Source organism: Engraulis encrasicolus, chromosome 19, assembly GCF_034702125.1.
Source record: "Engraulis encrasicolus isolate BLACKSEA-1 chromosome 19, IST_EnEncr_1.0, whole genome shotgun sequence".
Classification (NCBI taxonomy): domain Eukaryota; kingdom Metazoa; phylum Chordata; class Actinopteri; order Clupeiformes; family Engraulidae; genus Engraulis; species Engraulis encrasicolus.
This window is the reverse complement of record NC_085875.1, coordinates 9224149-9237723: the sequence shown is the minus strand read 5'-3', so window position 1 is coordinate 9237723 and position 13575 is coordinate 9224149. Positions and strand designations below refer to the sequence as shown.

Sequence of the window (13575 nt, the reverse complement as noted above, 5' to 3'; positions counted from 1 at the left end):
TGGAAGACTTAAATTCCACATGTGTGTGTGTAAGTCTGATATCGAATTTCAGTACAGTCGAGCCAAACAAGTCAAGTCAATCCAGACCACCACCACACTCGTTCCGGACTCATTTGTTATTTAGCACTGTAGAGGTTCTTAATCCCTTTTAAAGACGACACTTAAAAAGAGGCCGCTTACCACAAGACTTTGCCGCCCCCGCAACAAACCAAAACCAAAGCCCTTCCTTCCCCTGCATGTGAAACACAGCCAGGGTTTTTATTAATCACGTGTAACAAGTCCACAGGATACATACCGTACAGGGATAATAAGAAACATGATCCTGCTAAAGGATGTCAGAGTGGCTGGGCTGAGCTTAAGACTGGGCAGGGGGGGTTCTGGGGGGGGGGGGGGGGGGGGGGGGGGGGGGGTAGCTAAATCTGCACAAAAAAAGTTTTGTGTGTGAATAAATATCAATGCAGGATACATGTTGAAAATCTATGCATATTTCATGTGAAGAGATACAAGTATGCAAATAACAGGGAAATCCATCTACACATGACCACAGTCACAGGCTATAAGAAAAAAAACTATGCATACAAAAATTTATTTATGAAAGATGTTCACAACATTTATGCAAATCTGTTGGGAAGATGTTTGCAAGAGGTTTGGCCATAATTCTGTGTAACTAAAAGAGCCAACATGTCTACAGTGAGTGTGGCTATACCTTACACAGTATATTGTGTGTGGCTATACCTTACACAGTATTCTACTGTTTTAAAAAATCCTAGATGACTACAATAGGGCATCATGCTCCGTATCCATTTTTAGCCCCCCGTTTGAGTGAGCCTCCCTCCCTCCCTCCGGCAGGGGCCCATTGAAAATGCAAGCAGGTCAGAGAGGATGGAGGAGTAATGGAGAAGACATAAGGAGACAAGCACTTCCCCATGCCTGCTCTACTGTACTGTGTGTGTGTGTGTGTGTGTGTACGTACAGTGTGTGCATGTGTGTGTGTGTGTGTATGTGCACGTGCGCGCATGTATATGTGTGTGTGTGTGTACGTGTATGTGTGTGAAGTGTCTGCAGTGTGTATGTGTGAGTGTGAGTGTGTGAATGTGTGTGTATATGTGTGTGCGCGCACGTGCGTGTGTGTGTCTGTGCGTGTGTGTATGTGTGTGTGTGCGTGCCCTCGCAAATCCCCTAATGGCTAACAGATAAGACATAGAAAGCTCATTACCCTGACCATGCTCTGTAATCCACTCGGCCCTGCAGCCGTACGGAGCAGAGGCATGTCTCTGACTTGCAGCCGTACGGAGCAGAGGCATGTCTCTGACTGCAGCCGGGAAGGCGGGAACATCAGTGGGGTAGCATAAGCGATGGACCTGCCTGGGTGCACTCTGGAGGCCAGTCAGAATTTTTTCTCTCTCTCTCTCTCTCTCTCTCTCTCTCTCTCTCTCTCTCTCTCTCTCTCTCTCTCACGCACGCACTCGCGCCACACACACACACACACACACACACACACACACACACACACACACACACACACACACACACACACACACACACACACACACAGCTCTGGTGGGCTGCTGCATGGGGGCTCCCAGAGGTCAAGGGTGAATGGCGGTTCAGCAGCAATGTCTGTTTTTTTAGAGCACTTTGCACATTGTTTGGGTCTCTTTCTCATTTCACAAGAGACCTGGTGGGAATTTTATTTTCGGTGCACATAGTATACATTATGGAATGGTTGTGTGCTTCAGTTTGCCACTCTGTGTCTGTGTATCTCTCTCTCTCTCTCTCTCTCTCTCTCTCTCTCTCGCTCTCTCTCTCTCTCTGCCTGTGTCTCCGTCTCTGTCTGTGTGTGTGTCATTCTACTTTAAAAATCTGAAAAGGATGTGGAATTGATTTTCTAAAGCTTGGTAGCAGGTAAATGCAGCAGTGGCTCTGGTTCACGATTAGGTCTGGAAAGGTATTTATTATACCCACCACGTGTGGAAATTAACTTTGAAAAATGCAGACCTTCAGTTGAATTAAACACTGAACATCACCTTGTCACTTGCTCTAATTACCTACAGTATGTGTTCGCCAAGTCTGACTGAAATACTTAGTGTACGGTGGCCTTGCACCAACTTTGGGTCATACTGTATAAAAAAATGACTACAATGTTGACCAATTCATGATCTTGTTTTTCTTCCTTGGTGATCAACGAGTTCAGATTGAAATAACACAAGATGGGACAACCTTGTTTTTTGCAAACACGAAAAGAATAAGGAATAGTTGGTTGAATATAGAAGCTGCTTGGTGTTTGTTGGTTGCTGTACCCTTTCCCCATCTACTCAGAAGCGTTGTTATTTGTTGGTTGCTGAGGCTGCAACTCTGGCGTTTGTTGGTTGCTGTTTTTTTTTCTGTCCACTCAGAGGCATTGCCACATTTAGGGGCCCTAAGCAAAATATAGACATCGGGCCTGTAACTTTCAATGAAAATCACAATCTGCAGGGAGATTCATTCAATTGAAACAAACAAAAAACAAGTCCGACAGGCGGACAAAGATGCGTTCGTCTTTGCAAGGCCACCTTGTGGATACAGGAGGGCATAACAATTTCAAGAATGCTTTTTAGACGGACAGACCGACCGACAGACAAACAGACCGACATACCCTCTCATAGAGATGCTAGGACACATCTAAAAATATTGTGAATAACTATCAAATAGATCATAGACAAGCAGTTGATCTCCGTGTCGTCAAAAAACGGACATATCGATCAGCTGATCATCCACTCCTGTCGAGCGGCATCACCATCATCCAGAGAGAGCGAGTGGTTCTGTCCTGTTGGGCCGCACTCTGATGCCTGCTGTATTCATCACTGGAGCAGGGTTGACTCTAAGCCTTTGGGCCTGACAGGGATCAACTGACCATTTCATCAGCAGTCATAGAGTAGAGAGCAGCAGAGGGGCTTTTGGCACCGTCAAGAGCTGGCAACCGAATTGACTGGGTGTGATACAGATTGGAGATGGACCTGCTTACCATGAGTGGCACAATAAGTGGTAATTTTCAATATTTTCCTGTTTGAGTTCACTGATGTAGCCTAATTTATTTCCTGAGAGTTAAGCTACATTCATACACATTGCCACTAGTTACTCGTTCTGCCAGAGAGTCAAGAAAGATTCAAGAGATTCAAGATTCTTTTTATTCGTCCCAAGGGGAATTTGTCTTGGACATACATACAGTAGCTGCAGCATAAAACACAACACATGGCACACACAAAAAAACAAAAACAAATATAGACATAAAGTGCCATCATAGAGATATATTAAGTGCATACTTAAAGTGCATTACTAGTACGTCTTCCTACAAACATACATGGCCTTACATTGCAAGGATGGTAGTTATTAACGACCTGAGTTCAATAGGTACACAGACACTGGAATAAAAGAGAACTTATACCAATTCAAAAACATTTTCTTGTTTTTAACTGGGACCCTGAATCGCCTGCAAGAGGGTAGCACCTCATACCCTGGGTTCAAAACATGTGATGAGTCCTCATTTGTTTTCCTGGCCTGCCTGAGTAGAGACTCTTCATATATTGCTTGGTGGGTGGGGTAGTCCCTCACCCCCACTACTTTCAGTGTAGAGCGTGTCAGTCGGTTGATTTGGGGCTTCACTTTAAGTGATAAGTTTCCAGACCACACAGGGATTGCATAGGTTTGGAAACCTAACAGCTAAAGTGAGGTCCCAAAACAGACTGACCCGCTCTGCACTGAAAGTAGTGGAGGTGAGGGAAAACCCCACTCTCCAAGCAATAAAATGTGTTATGTGCAATATATGTGTTCAAGCGAAGACAAGCCTGGACAAGTGAGGAGAGTTCAAGCGATGCAATGTGGGCAGATTCCGAGATAAAAAATATTTCAACTTTGAGCGTTGTGAGTAAGTAAGTAACCAAATGGAATGCAGAGTTTGGTTAAACCCGTGGCAATGCTAGCGCTAACATTAACGTTCCACGAGCGAGTAGCGATGAGTGAGTGAGCTTGAAGCTAGTGACTTGTAGCGAAGTGTCAATATAGGTTTACACTGTACAAAACAGTCAGTTGGAGGATCATTCTGTAGAAACAGTCAGTAAAAGACGGAATCACACTAAATCACAGACAAGGACTTACATTTTAGACTCATAAAAACCTGACATATCGATCAGCTGATCATCCACTCCTGTCGAGCGGCATCACCATCATCCGGAGAGAGCGAGTGGTTCTGTCCTGTTGGGCCGCACTCTGATGCCTGCTGTATTCATCACTGGAGCAGGGTTGACTCTAAGCCTTTGGGCCTGACAGGGATCAACTGACCATTTCATCAGCAGTCATAGAGTAGAGAGCAGCAGAGGGGCTTTTGGCACCGTCAAGAGCTGGCAACGGAGTTGACTGGCTGTGATACAGATGGGAGATGGACCTGCCTACCATGAGTGGTAAAATGAGAGGTAATTTTCAATATTTTCATGTTTGAGTCCACTGATGTAGCCTAATTTCTTTCTTGAGAGTAAAGCTACATTCATACACATTGCCACTAGTTACTCGTTCTGCCAGAGAGTCAATAAAGATTCAAGAGATACAAGATTCTTTTTATTCGTCCCAAGGGGAATTTGTCTTGGACATACATACAGTAGCTGCCGCATAAAACACATGGCACACACAAAAAAACAAAAACAAATATAGACATAAAGTGCAATCATAGAGATGCATTAAATGCATACTTAAAGTGCATTACTAGTACGTCCTCCTACAAACATACATGGCCTTACATTGCAAGGATGGTAGTTATTAACGACCTGAGTTCAATAGGTACACAGACACTGGAATAAAAGAGAACTTCTACCTATTCAAAAACATTTTCTTGTTTTAACTGGGACCCTGAATCGCCTGCAAGAGGGTAGCACCTCATACCCTGGGTTCAAAACATGTGATGAGTCATCATTTTTTTCCTGGCCTGCATGAGTAGAGACTCTTCATATATTGCTTGGAGGCTGGGGTAGTCCCTCACCCCCACTACTCTCAGTGTAGAGTGGGTCAGTCGGTTGATTTTGGGCTTCACTTTAAGTGATAAGTTTCCAGACCACACAGGGATTGCATAGGTTTGGAAACTTAACAGCTAAAGTGAGGTCCCAAAACAGACTGAACCGCTCTGCACTGAAAGTAGTGGAAATGAGGGAATACCCCACTCTCCAAGCAATATAATGTGTTATATGTGCAATATATGTGTTCAAGCGAAGCGAAGCCTGGACAGGTGACGAGAGTCCAAGCGATGCAATGTGGGCAGATTCCAAGATAAAAAATATTTCAACTTCGAGCGATATGAGTAAGCAAATAACCAATTGGAATGTAAAGTTTGGTTAAACCCGTGGCAATATTAGTGCTAATATTAACGTTCCACGAACGAGTAGCGAAAAAGTGAGTAAGCTAGAAGCGAGTTACTTGTAGCAACATGTGTGGATGTAGCTTTTAACTGTACATCACAGTCAGTTGGAGTATCATTCAGTAGAAACAGTCAGTAAAAGATGGAATCACACTATATCACAGACAAGAACTTAGATCTTAGACTCGTAAAAAAAACCCCGACCAGATCGATCAGCTGATCATCCACTCCTGTCGAGCGGCATCACCATCATCCAGAGAGAGCGAGTGGTTCTGTCCTGTTGGGCCGCACTCTGATGCCTGCTGTATTCATCACTGGAGCAGGGTTGACTCTAAGCCTTTGGGCCTGACAGGGATCAACTGACCATTTCATCAGCAGTCATAGAGTAGAGAGCAGCAGAGGGGCTTTTGGCACCGTCAAGAGCTGGCAACCGAATTGACTGGGTGTGATACACCGCTGTGAGAAGAAGATGCTTGGCAGAGAGATAGAGACTTGGAACCAATTCTTGTTTCGTCCTTCTCTCCGTTTCTCTCTCGCTCACACTCTTATCCTTCGTCTCCCTTTCTTTTGCATATCTTTCCATCTATTTCTTTTTTCTTCATTCATTCATTCTTTCTTTCTTTCTTTCTTTCTTTCTTTCTTTCTTTCTTTCTTTCTTTCTTTCTTTCTTTCTTTCTTTCTTTTTCTCAGTCTCTCACACATATACTCACTCACTCAATATTTCCATCTTTCTCCTTTGGTTTATCCCTCTATCTTTCTCTCCCTTTCTCTTTCTATCTATCCCTCTTTATTCTGTCTCTTTCATGGATCCACACAAACCACCCCACACTGACACATACCGAGATGCCATGGTCTCTTTCCAGTTGTTTTCCATTGTCTTTGATGGGTATTTTATTCTCTCTCTGCTCCCAGCCAAATGTGTCACACCCATGTGGTCATCATTCAATGTTTCTTGTTAGCTGCATCTAAAAACGGGTGGGCATTGGCTTCTCTTTTTGGTAGGAAATGAAATGAATGTTCATTGAGGAGGGAAAGTGTAACAGCAGGGAGAGAAAAGGGTGGAGAATGCTTCCCCCTCCTACTCATCAGTGGTGGACGAAGTACACCAGTTATGTACTTGAGTAAAAGTACAGTTACCTTGCATTGAAAACTACTCAAGTAAAAGTAAAAGTATTCACTTCACTTTTTTAACTTGAGTAGAAGTACAAAAGTACCTGCCGTCAAAAATACTTAAGTATTAAAAGTAAAAAGTAAAAACTGAAAAATGAAGCCTTTGGTGCAATTTTAATATTTAAGTGTTGTAGGCCTAGTTTTGTCATATCTAGGCCTAATTAACTATCCTCTGATTTGCATAGGCTATACCAACATGTTAGAACTAGGCCATAACAGGCCTCAGAAACACTGTGGAGTAAGTCCATGGATGTTATAGCATCAGAAGTTCATATTTACCTCTCTAAACATTTAATACTGACCCTAACATGCCCAAAATAACACATGAAAGGGCCATTCGTATTAAGAATGATTAGGCTGAAATTTATTATATGCCTATTAGCAAAGGTGTAGGTTTGGCTCGAAAAGTGGTGGGGACATTTTAATGGCAAATTGTCCGGTTATGCTGTTTTTGCATTATATTTGTGAAACAGTGGTGGGAACAAGCTAGGTTTATCTGAAAAGTGGTATGGACATGTCCCCACCATCCCCCCCTAAAATTACGCCCATGCCTATTAGAACAACTACTACAATACCCCCCAGCCGCAGGCCTACAGTCCAGTATAGGCCTACTTATTTGTGACAGCAAGGAGTTAGAGTAGCCTATAAAGTACTTTATGTCTAATTTTTGTTATAATTATGGTTTTGGTAGACCTCTTCTTCTTCTTCTTCTTCTTCTTATTATTATTATTATTATTATTATTATTATTATTATGTAGTGTTTGCTTATGTTAATGTCGGCTTAGGCCTATGTATGGACAAACAGACCTCTTGCAATTCTAAGCTACCTTTAAAGACAGGATGTAACGCCGCATTATGTAATAACGGTGCAATATGTAATAATGTAACAAATTATTACATAATGCGGTGACAATCGCCGCATTGTGTAATAATTTACGCATTTCGTAATACATTTCTTGAACGCATTTCGTAATAACTTTTTTCTCATCTTGTAATAAATTATTACAAAATGCGAAATTTATTACGGAATGCGGCGGCAACTTTTTTTTTTGATGGAAATGTAATAAGATGGTGCATTATGTAATAATCTATATGGATATGTTTTTTCTGCACTTGGATTCAGTAGGCGCAGCACACACACATAGTCTCAGTGACATGGTATAGTCACTGCCCTCTCTCTCTCATTCTTCTCATTTCTCAAACTGCTCGAGAGTCGCGAATGATGCGGTTAAAACCGTTAAGAAATAATTTCACAACTTGTTGCGTGCAACGAGTCCAACGAATGTCTCGCACTTTCTGCTACATTACACCAATTTACAGCGACATTAAATAGGCCAGGTCTAAACACTTCACGAGGTGGTGAAAACTAAATTAAATATCTAAATTAAATATCTTGGATAGCCTATATAGACCTAGGCCTAACTAGATTTGTTGCAATACAGATTCATTTTCTATAGCCAGAAGTGTTCCGCTGGACTGACGAAACCGAACACGATCAAGTTTGCAACTTCTTTCCCTCGTGCGCTGTCCGTCAGCACCACCTGTCATTAGACGTCCGATTAGCTTTCATTACGTGCTGAGGGAAAAACTCTCGCCATTAGGCCTATGTGCTGTTGCACTGTTGTGAGGGATATCACCAAATAATTTAGATAAAAGTCAGAACATTATTTTGGCAATGAAAGGCACACAGGTGGCTGGAAGCTCAAGCAGTCTTCAGTCTGTTCATTTAAGTTTTTGGGTGCTCTTGGATATCGGGGATCAGTTCATGTAGAGAGTACACTCAAAAAAACGATTCTAGCTGGTTGTAAAATTGACACAAGTGTTGCATGCAGTTTTAACTCAATGTTGTCAGTTTAGTGAAATGAAAGTGAAAATATCGTGTTAGATTTACTAGGCAGATAGGCCTAGCCTATTTATAGATTGTGTTATGTTGAAAGAACCCAACGCAGTCAGGCAATTTCTTCAAACTACCCAGAATGCAACGCTCCAGCTTTTCAAATTGCAGGAAGGCGCGAGGAGTAAACAGACTAGTTCGCCTGCAAGGTAAGGACATCTCTTCCAATAAATCCTCAAACATGCTCTAACTCTAACCAAATGTGTAATGTGTTAATATCACAATCTTATTTTGCTGCTGCACATGCTATGTTCAAAGGTTGATGTTATTGATTTGCCAACATTTGTGTTGGGTAGTCGGGCAACATGCTGGATGTAGCTTTACTAGCATGTTCTGTGCAGAAACACGGTGTCCACCTTCTTCTTGCAAAGTGTAGGAAAAGTTAAACAATATTTTAGGTTGTTTTTTTTGCTTACAGCCGCCGAGCTGGTGTTTAATGCCCTGTATTTCATGTCAAACGTGTCGACTGTGCATTGTTTGCTAGCGAGCTAATTTATTGGATGCCTGCCACCAATTCCCTTTGAATTCAGAGGGAAATGATAGCCTAACTCTGAAGCAAAAACCTTGGTTTGCCATTCCTCCGGTGAATGTATGTCATATCATCTCGGCAGGGCATGGGTTTACTTGGCAAAGCGTAACAAATTGTGATTTTAAGGAGAGATTCACACTAGAGTGTGGCTGGACGAAAGCGAGAAGACAGGACTTTCTGTTTAATTTCGGCCGCCGGTGTCAGCATTTCACAACGACAGCATTTGGTGTGCGCGGCCAGTCCTGTTCAAAATCCCCCGTAGCTAGAGGTAGAGCTCTAGACATTGGCCGAGACCAGGCAGAAAGACGTCTCGCTGCCGTTCTGCCACGCTCGTGTGTGAATCTGGCCCAGGGAAAAGAAAATCCTAATTACAACTGGTCTACATTGCGTCCTACTACAGCATGTTGCGCGTGCTCCGATGTGTTTGAGTTTATGAGCAAGCCTTTATGCGTTGCTTTGTGGACAGTGAGAGCTTTGCGGCGCATTTAGGGAAATCAGTGGAGTGCGCTTTGAAACGCACTGAGGCGAGCCGTCATAAAGTTCGTCAGCTTCAGTGAGAGCCATGTTAACCCAATCCACAGTCAGACCAAATACAATTCTAAGCGGGTTCTGAATACAGACGTGGCGTGTAGTCAATCCACCTGGCTAATAAACCGGTGTTCTTTTTTGAACGTTGCACACCTGCGTAAACTGTAAGCTGCAATGAATTAGATTAGAGCAGGGGTGCCCAACGAGTCGATCGCGAGGTACCAGTCGATCTCGAGGGGAGTGGCAGTCGAGAGACATGTAATGTGACAGGGAAAATACTGTCTTTCAAAAGTAGGCTATGTAGTAAGCTGCTGGTACTACTGTATTGGTTAGATAATTAGTCCCACTGTAACACAGAATGAGGGGAAAGCATTAGGAAGTGACCGTAAGGGTATTGCAGTTGATTCATGTGTGCACACATGTAACATCGGGTGAGTAACAGAACATGTGCGCAACGATGCGTTATGACGCGGCGATATGCGAGGATCTTTGTCCAAATCGCTAGTCGCATGCATCATCGTTTACATCGCGTGCCGCGTGCAAGGGAAATGTTAGCTGACATGTATGGAATTCACTTCAATTTGTGCTGTTTCCTGCTCCAGTTGTGGACAGAACGATTGGCCAAACTCACAATAGAAAGCCTTTGCTCTGCTACTGTCCCAGAGAGCTGGGAAAAAAAACCTTCATAGAAGAAGTCACTAACAAGGGTGTTAACCAATTCAATGAGTTCTCTCTCTCTCTCTCTCTCTCTCTCTCTCTCTCTCTCATAGTAAAGTGAACTTAACTGGCCTACTATTTACCCATAACAAATGGTGAAGTTCTGAGCCCTTTTTAATTTTGACCACTGAAGTCATGATAATGCTTCATCATATTTTAGAAATAGGGCCCATGTGCTTACATATGCATTTTATATACCAAATGTGTATCATTTTGAAATTGTTTAAGTTGTTTATGACTTGTGTAGGACTGAAATTATCTCTGCATACTACAAAGCAATGCAGCACTGCATTGCTTTGTAAACGTAGGCTATTCAACACACTTTAAAAACACACTGAAAAGATACGGCCATAGTAGCCTACTAAAAACATTTTGTTCATAATAATGGTGATTAATAAATGGTGATCTTAAATTTTCATACTGACATCCTGAAATTTGACTTGGTAGATCACGGCAGACCATCAACTTCAAAAGTAGATCTCGGTTAAAAAAAAGGTTGGGCACCCCTGGATTAGAGTTTAGGCTACTTTATTTATGTATGCTCACTTAACCAAGAAGCCTAAATAAGGCAGTGGCCTGTTAATTCAAAATGACTAATTTTAAAACATTGATTACCATAGTGAAACAAAATGTAACTGTAAAAACTGTGTGTAACATTTGATAAATATAATCAATTACTGATATTGTTTATTACAGAAATGTACCACGTGATGCAGTAGCCTGTTGATGCTGGCAAAAGATGCAATCTGGAGGATTTCAGGGTACGTTTTACTATGCTTCAATGTTAGGTGAGATGAATGTAATGCAGTGTTTCCCAACCAGGGGTACGTGTACCACTAGGAGTATGTTTTATTTTATGAATAAAAACAAATGTATGGTCATGATCATATTGGGATAGAGAACATGAGTGAGGTGGTACTCATACTATGACAAAAATGCTTAGGGGGTACTCAAGACGAAAAAGGTTGGGAGACACTGATGTATGCCCAGATCATGTACGCCCAGAGCAAAGTCACAGGCAGTGTGCTTCTCTTGCATTCACAGACTGCCCATGCTTTTTTAAAGAGATAAGTTAGAATGCTTTGCATATCTGTTTGTGTAGAGTTAATCACCAAGACAATTTCCAGAAGTAGTATCCAGGTGTCAATTGTCCTTGTTCTGGTGTTGTTATTTTCAAACAGAGATGGCTCTTGCTCACTGGCAGTGACTTGGGTCATGTGAGACAGCATCAGAGCTCGGGTGACATCTCTCGCTCGGGTGAAATCTCTCCTGGAAGATTTCAAGGTTTGAAATGTTTTACTCTGCTGCATCTTCCAATAGATTACTCTTTATATTGGTATGTAATGATGTCCTTACCACCAACAAATTCTCTTAAGCATCAATGTGGTCTATAATTCGTCCTGCGACTTCTCAATGCGAGCTCCCATTGATATTGAAGCAATAACTGCTCCGATTATTTTTTTGACTGGAGAAATGGAATCCTGCTACAGTGTCCCAGACCTCTGTGTGCTGGAGCTCCACCAGGAGGCTAGAGCCACACACACACACACACACATACACACACACACACACACACACACACACACACACACACACACACACACACACACACGAGGTGTAAGAGATTGTCACTCTTTTGTTTGGACTTTCATATGTAAATTGTTTTTTTGTGTCCTGAAAATAGACAAATAAGCTACATACTGTACATGTTGTATTTGTGTTTTATGATTTTATAGGTGTGTGCAGAGTTCTGAAGAATAAAAGTCAACAGTCAAGTTCTTCTCCATATTCTCCAAATCTGACGGAGGCGTTCCATCAGGAAAGGGGGAATGGTTGGTCGATGCCTCCAGAATAATGATACCCATGACCCAGGTATTATGTACAAAGAGAATGTTAATTTGAATCTTGATGCCTACAATTTAGCTGATTTGTTGACAATCGAGATGTATAAACATTAAGTCAGAATAACTTATGTTAAATTGTCTAACTTTTCACCTGGTGTATTTGGTATTGTGGTAGCATGTTTGAAATGGATGGTTAAGAAGGTAAAATATGTCATGGACATCAGTTAAATATTTACATGTGTATCTGTCGAATTACTTTGTTTCAGGCACAACATGCTGACAGGGAATCGGCTATGGCAGAAAGCATCCATGCCATCTACGTGATCCGCCATGAAGGTTCAGAAGCTACTGACAGTCCTGAGGACATCGGAATCATTTTCAAAGGGGTGACTGCATTTGGCTGCTTGCCAAACATCCTACCCAGGCTCCGCCCTCACAGTGACGCAACACCTTCGGCTCTGCTACACACGCTCAGGAAAACTGTTTGTTCAGGTACTTTCGGGTTCCCGCCACAGCGGGAAACTCCAGCCGCTTTGTCCGGGAAGCAATCGACTTTCAGCATCACCAACCGTCCTGGCTAGAGGCGTGTTCAAGGAAGTGACAAGGTTTGAGCAGAGACGCTCTATTGGGACTAAGAAAATGTTTGGTTTAAACTTTGGCTCAGCCTGTTCGGCCCTCGACCAGTAGCAAATCATGAGAGTTGGGTCAACCATGCCGTTTGAGAATGTTGTTATGCTCTTGGTCAGACCAAGTCTCGAAGAGATTTGTAAGTCATGATAATCAGGTTACAAATATTCACTTACAGTGGCCATATTTCTTGCCCTTGTTTACGCACTAAACTTGTTATCCTCCTTGAAAGTTGTGTGTGTGTGTGAGTAATAATGCAGACATAATAATAACAATTGACTAGAAGTACAAATACACATTTCTACATTATTGCTCACACACAGCTTTTGGTAAAACATTACTGAAATGGCCAAACACCTTTATGCATTTTTTAATAAAGAGTCATTGCATTGAGCAGATCATTGAGAGGCTCTGAAGTCCACTACACTATTCTTAACTTGTGTGCGTGCGTACCTCCTCAAGCACATATACAGCACTCTATTTTTAACATTTTTTAAAAATGTTTTTCTTTTTTTTGACTTAACAACCTGTTAAAAACACAGCGTTAAACTTTGTTTTTTTTCGCACACCTCAGCTGGCAGGTGCGTCGGAGATGGCACCATGGGTCACTCAGCAATAGTTTAAAGAAACTCCCGCACACTGACCATTTCGCTCTTCTATCTTTAATAAACTTAAATTTATTAAAGAAAGAACAGCGAAATGGTCAGTGTGCGGGAGTTTCTTTAAACAAAAACACAGCGTTACAAATTTGTTGTTACTAGAATGGCAAGGACAGTCATAGTGCATTACTAAAGGCCCTGTGTTATGTCATCGTAGACAAGTATTATGGTAATTAACCTTTCAATGACTGTTGGTGTGCTACTGGTGGTATGGAATGCATTATTGG

At 42.1% G+C, this 13575-nt stretch overlaps 1 long non-coding RNA gene across 1 annotated transcript; it reads left to right on the top strand.

Annotated features, from left to right (window-relative positions):
* Window positions 1–8353: 8353 nt before the first annotated feature.
* LOC134470010 (uncharacterized) lies at window positions 8354–12486 on the top strand. Its single transcript, XR_010039113.1, has 5 exons — window positions 8354–8593; window positions 10915–10979; window positions 11400–11502; window positions 11955–12090; window positions 12329–12486. It is a non-coding gene; the product is annotated as an uncharacterized LOC134470010 (long non-coding RNA).
* Window positions 12487–13575: the final 1089 nt, after the last annotated feature.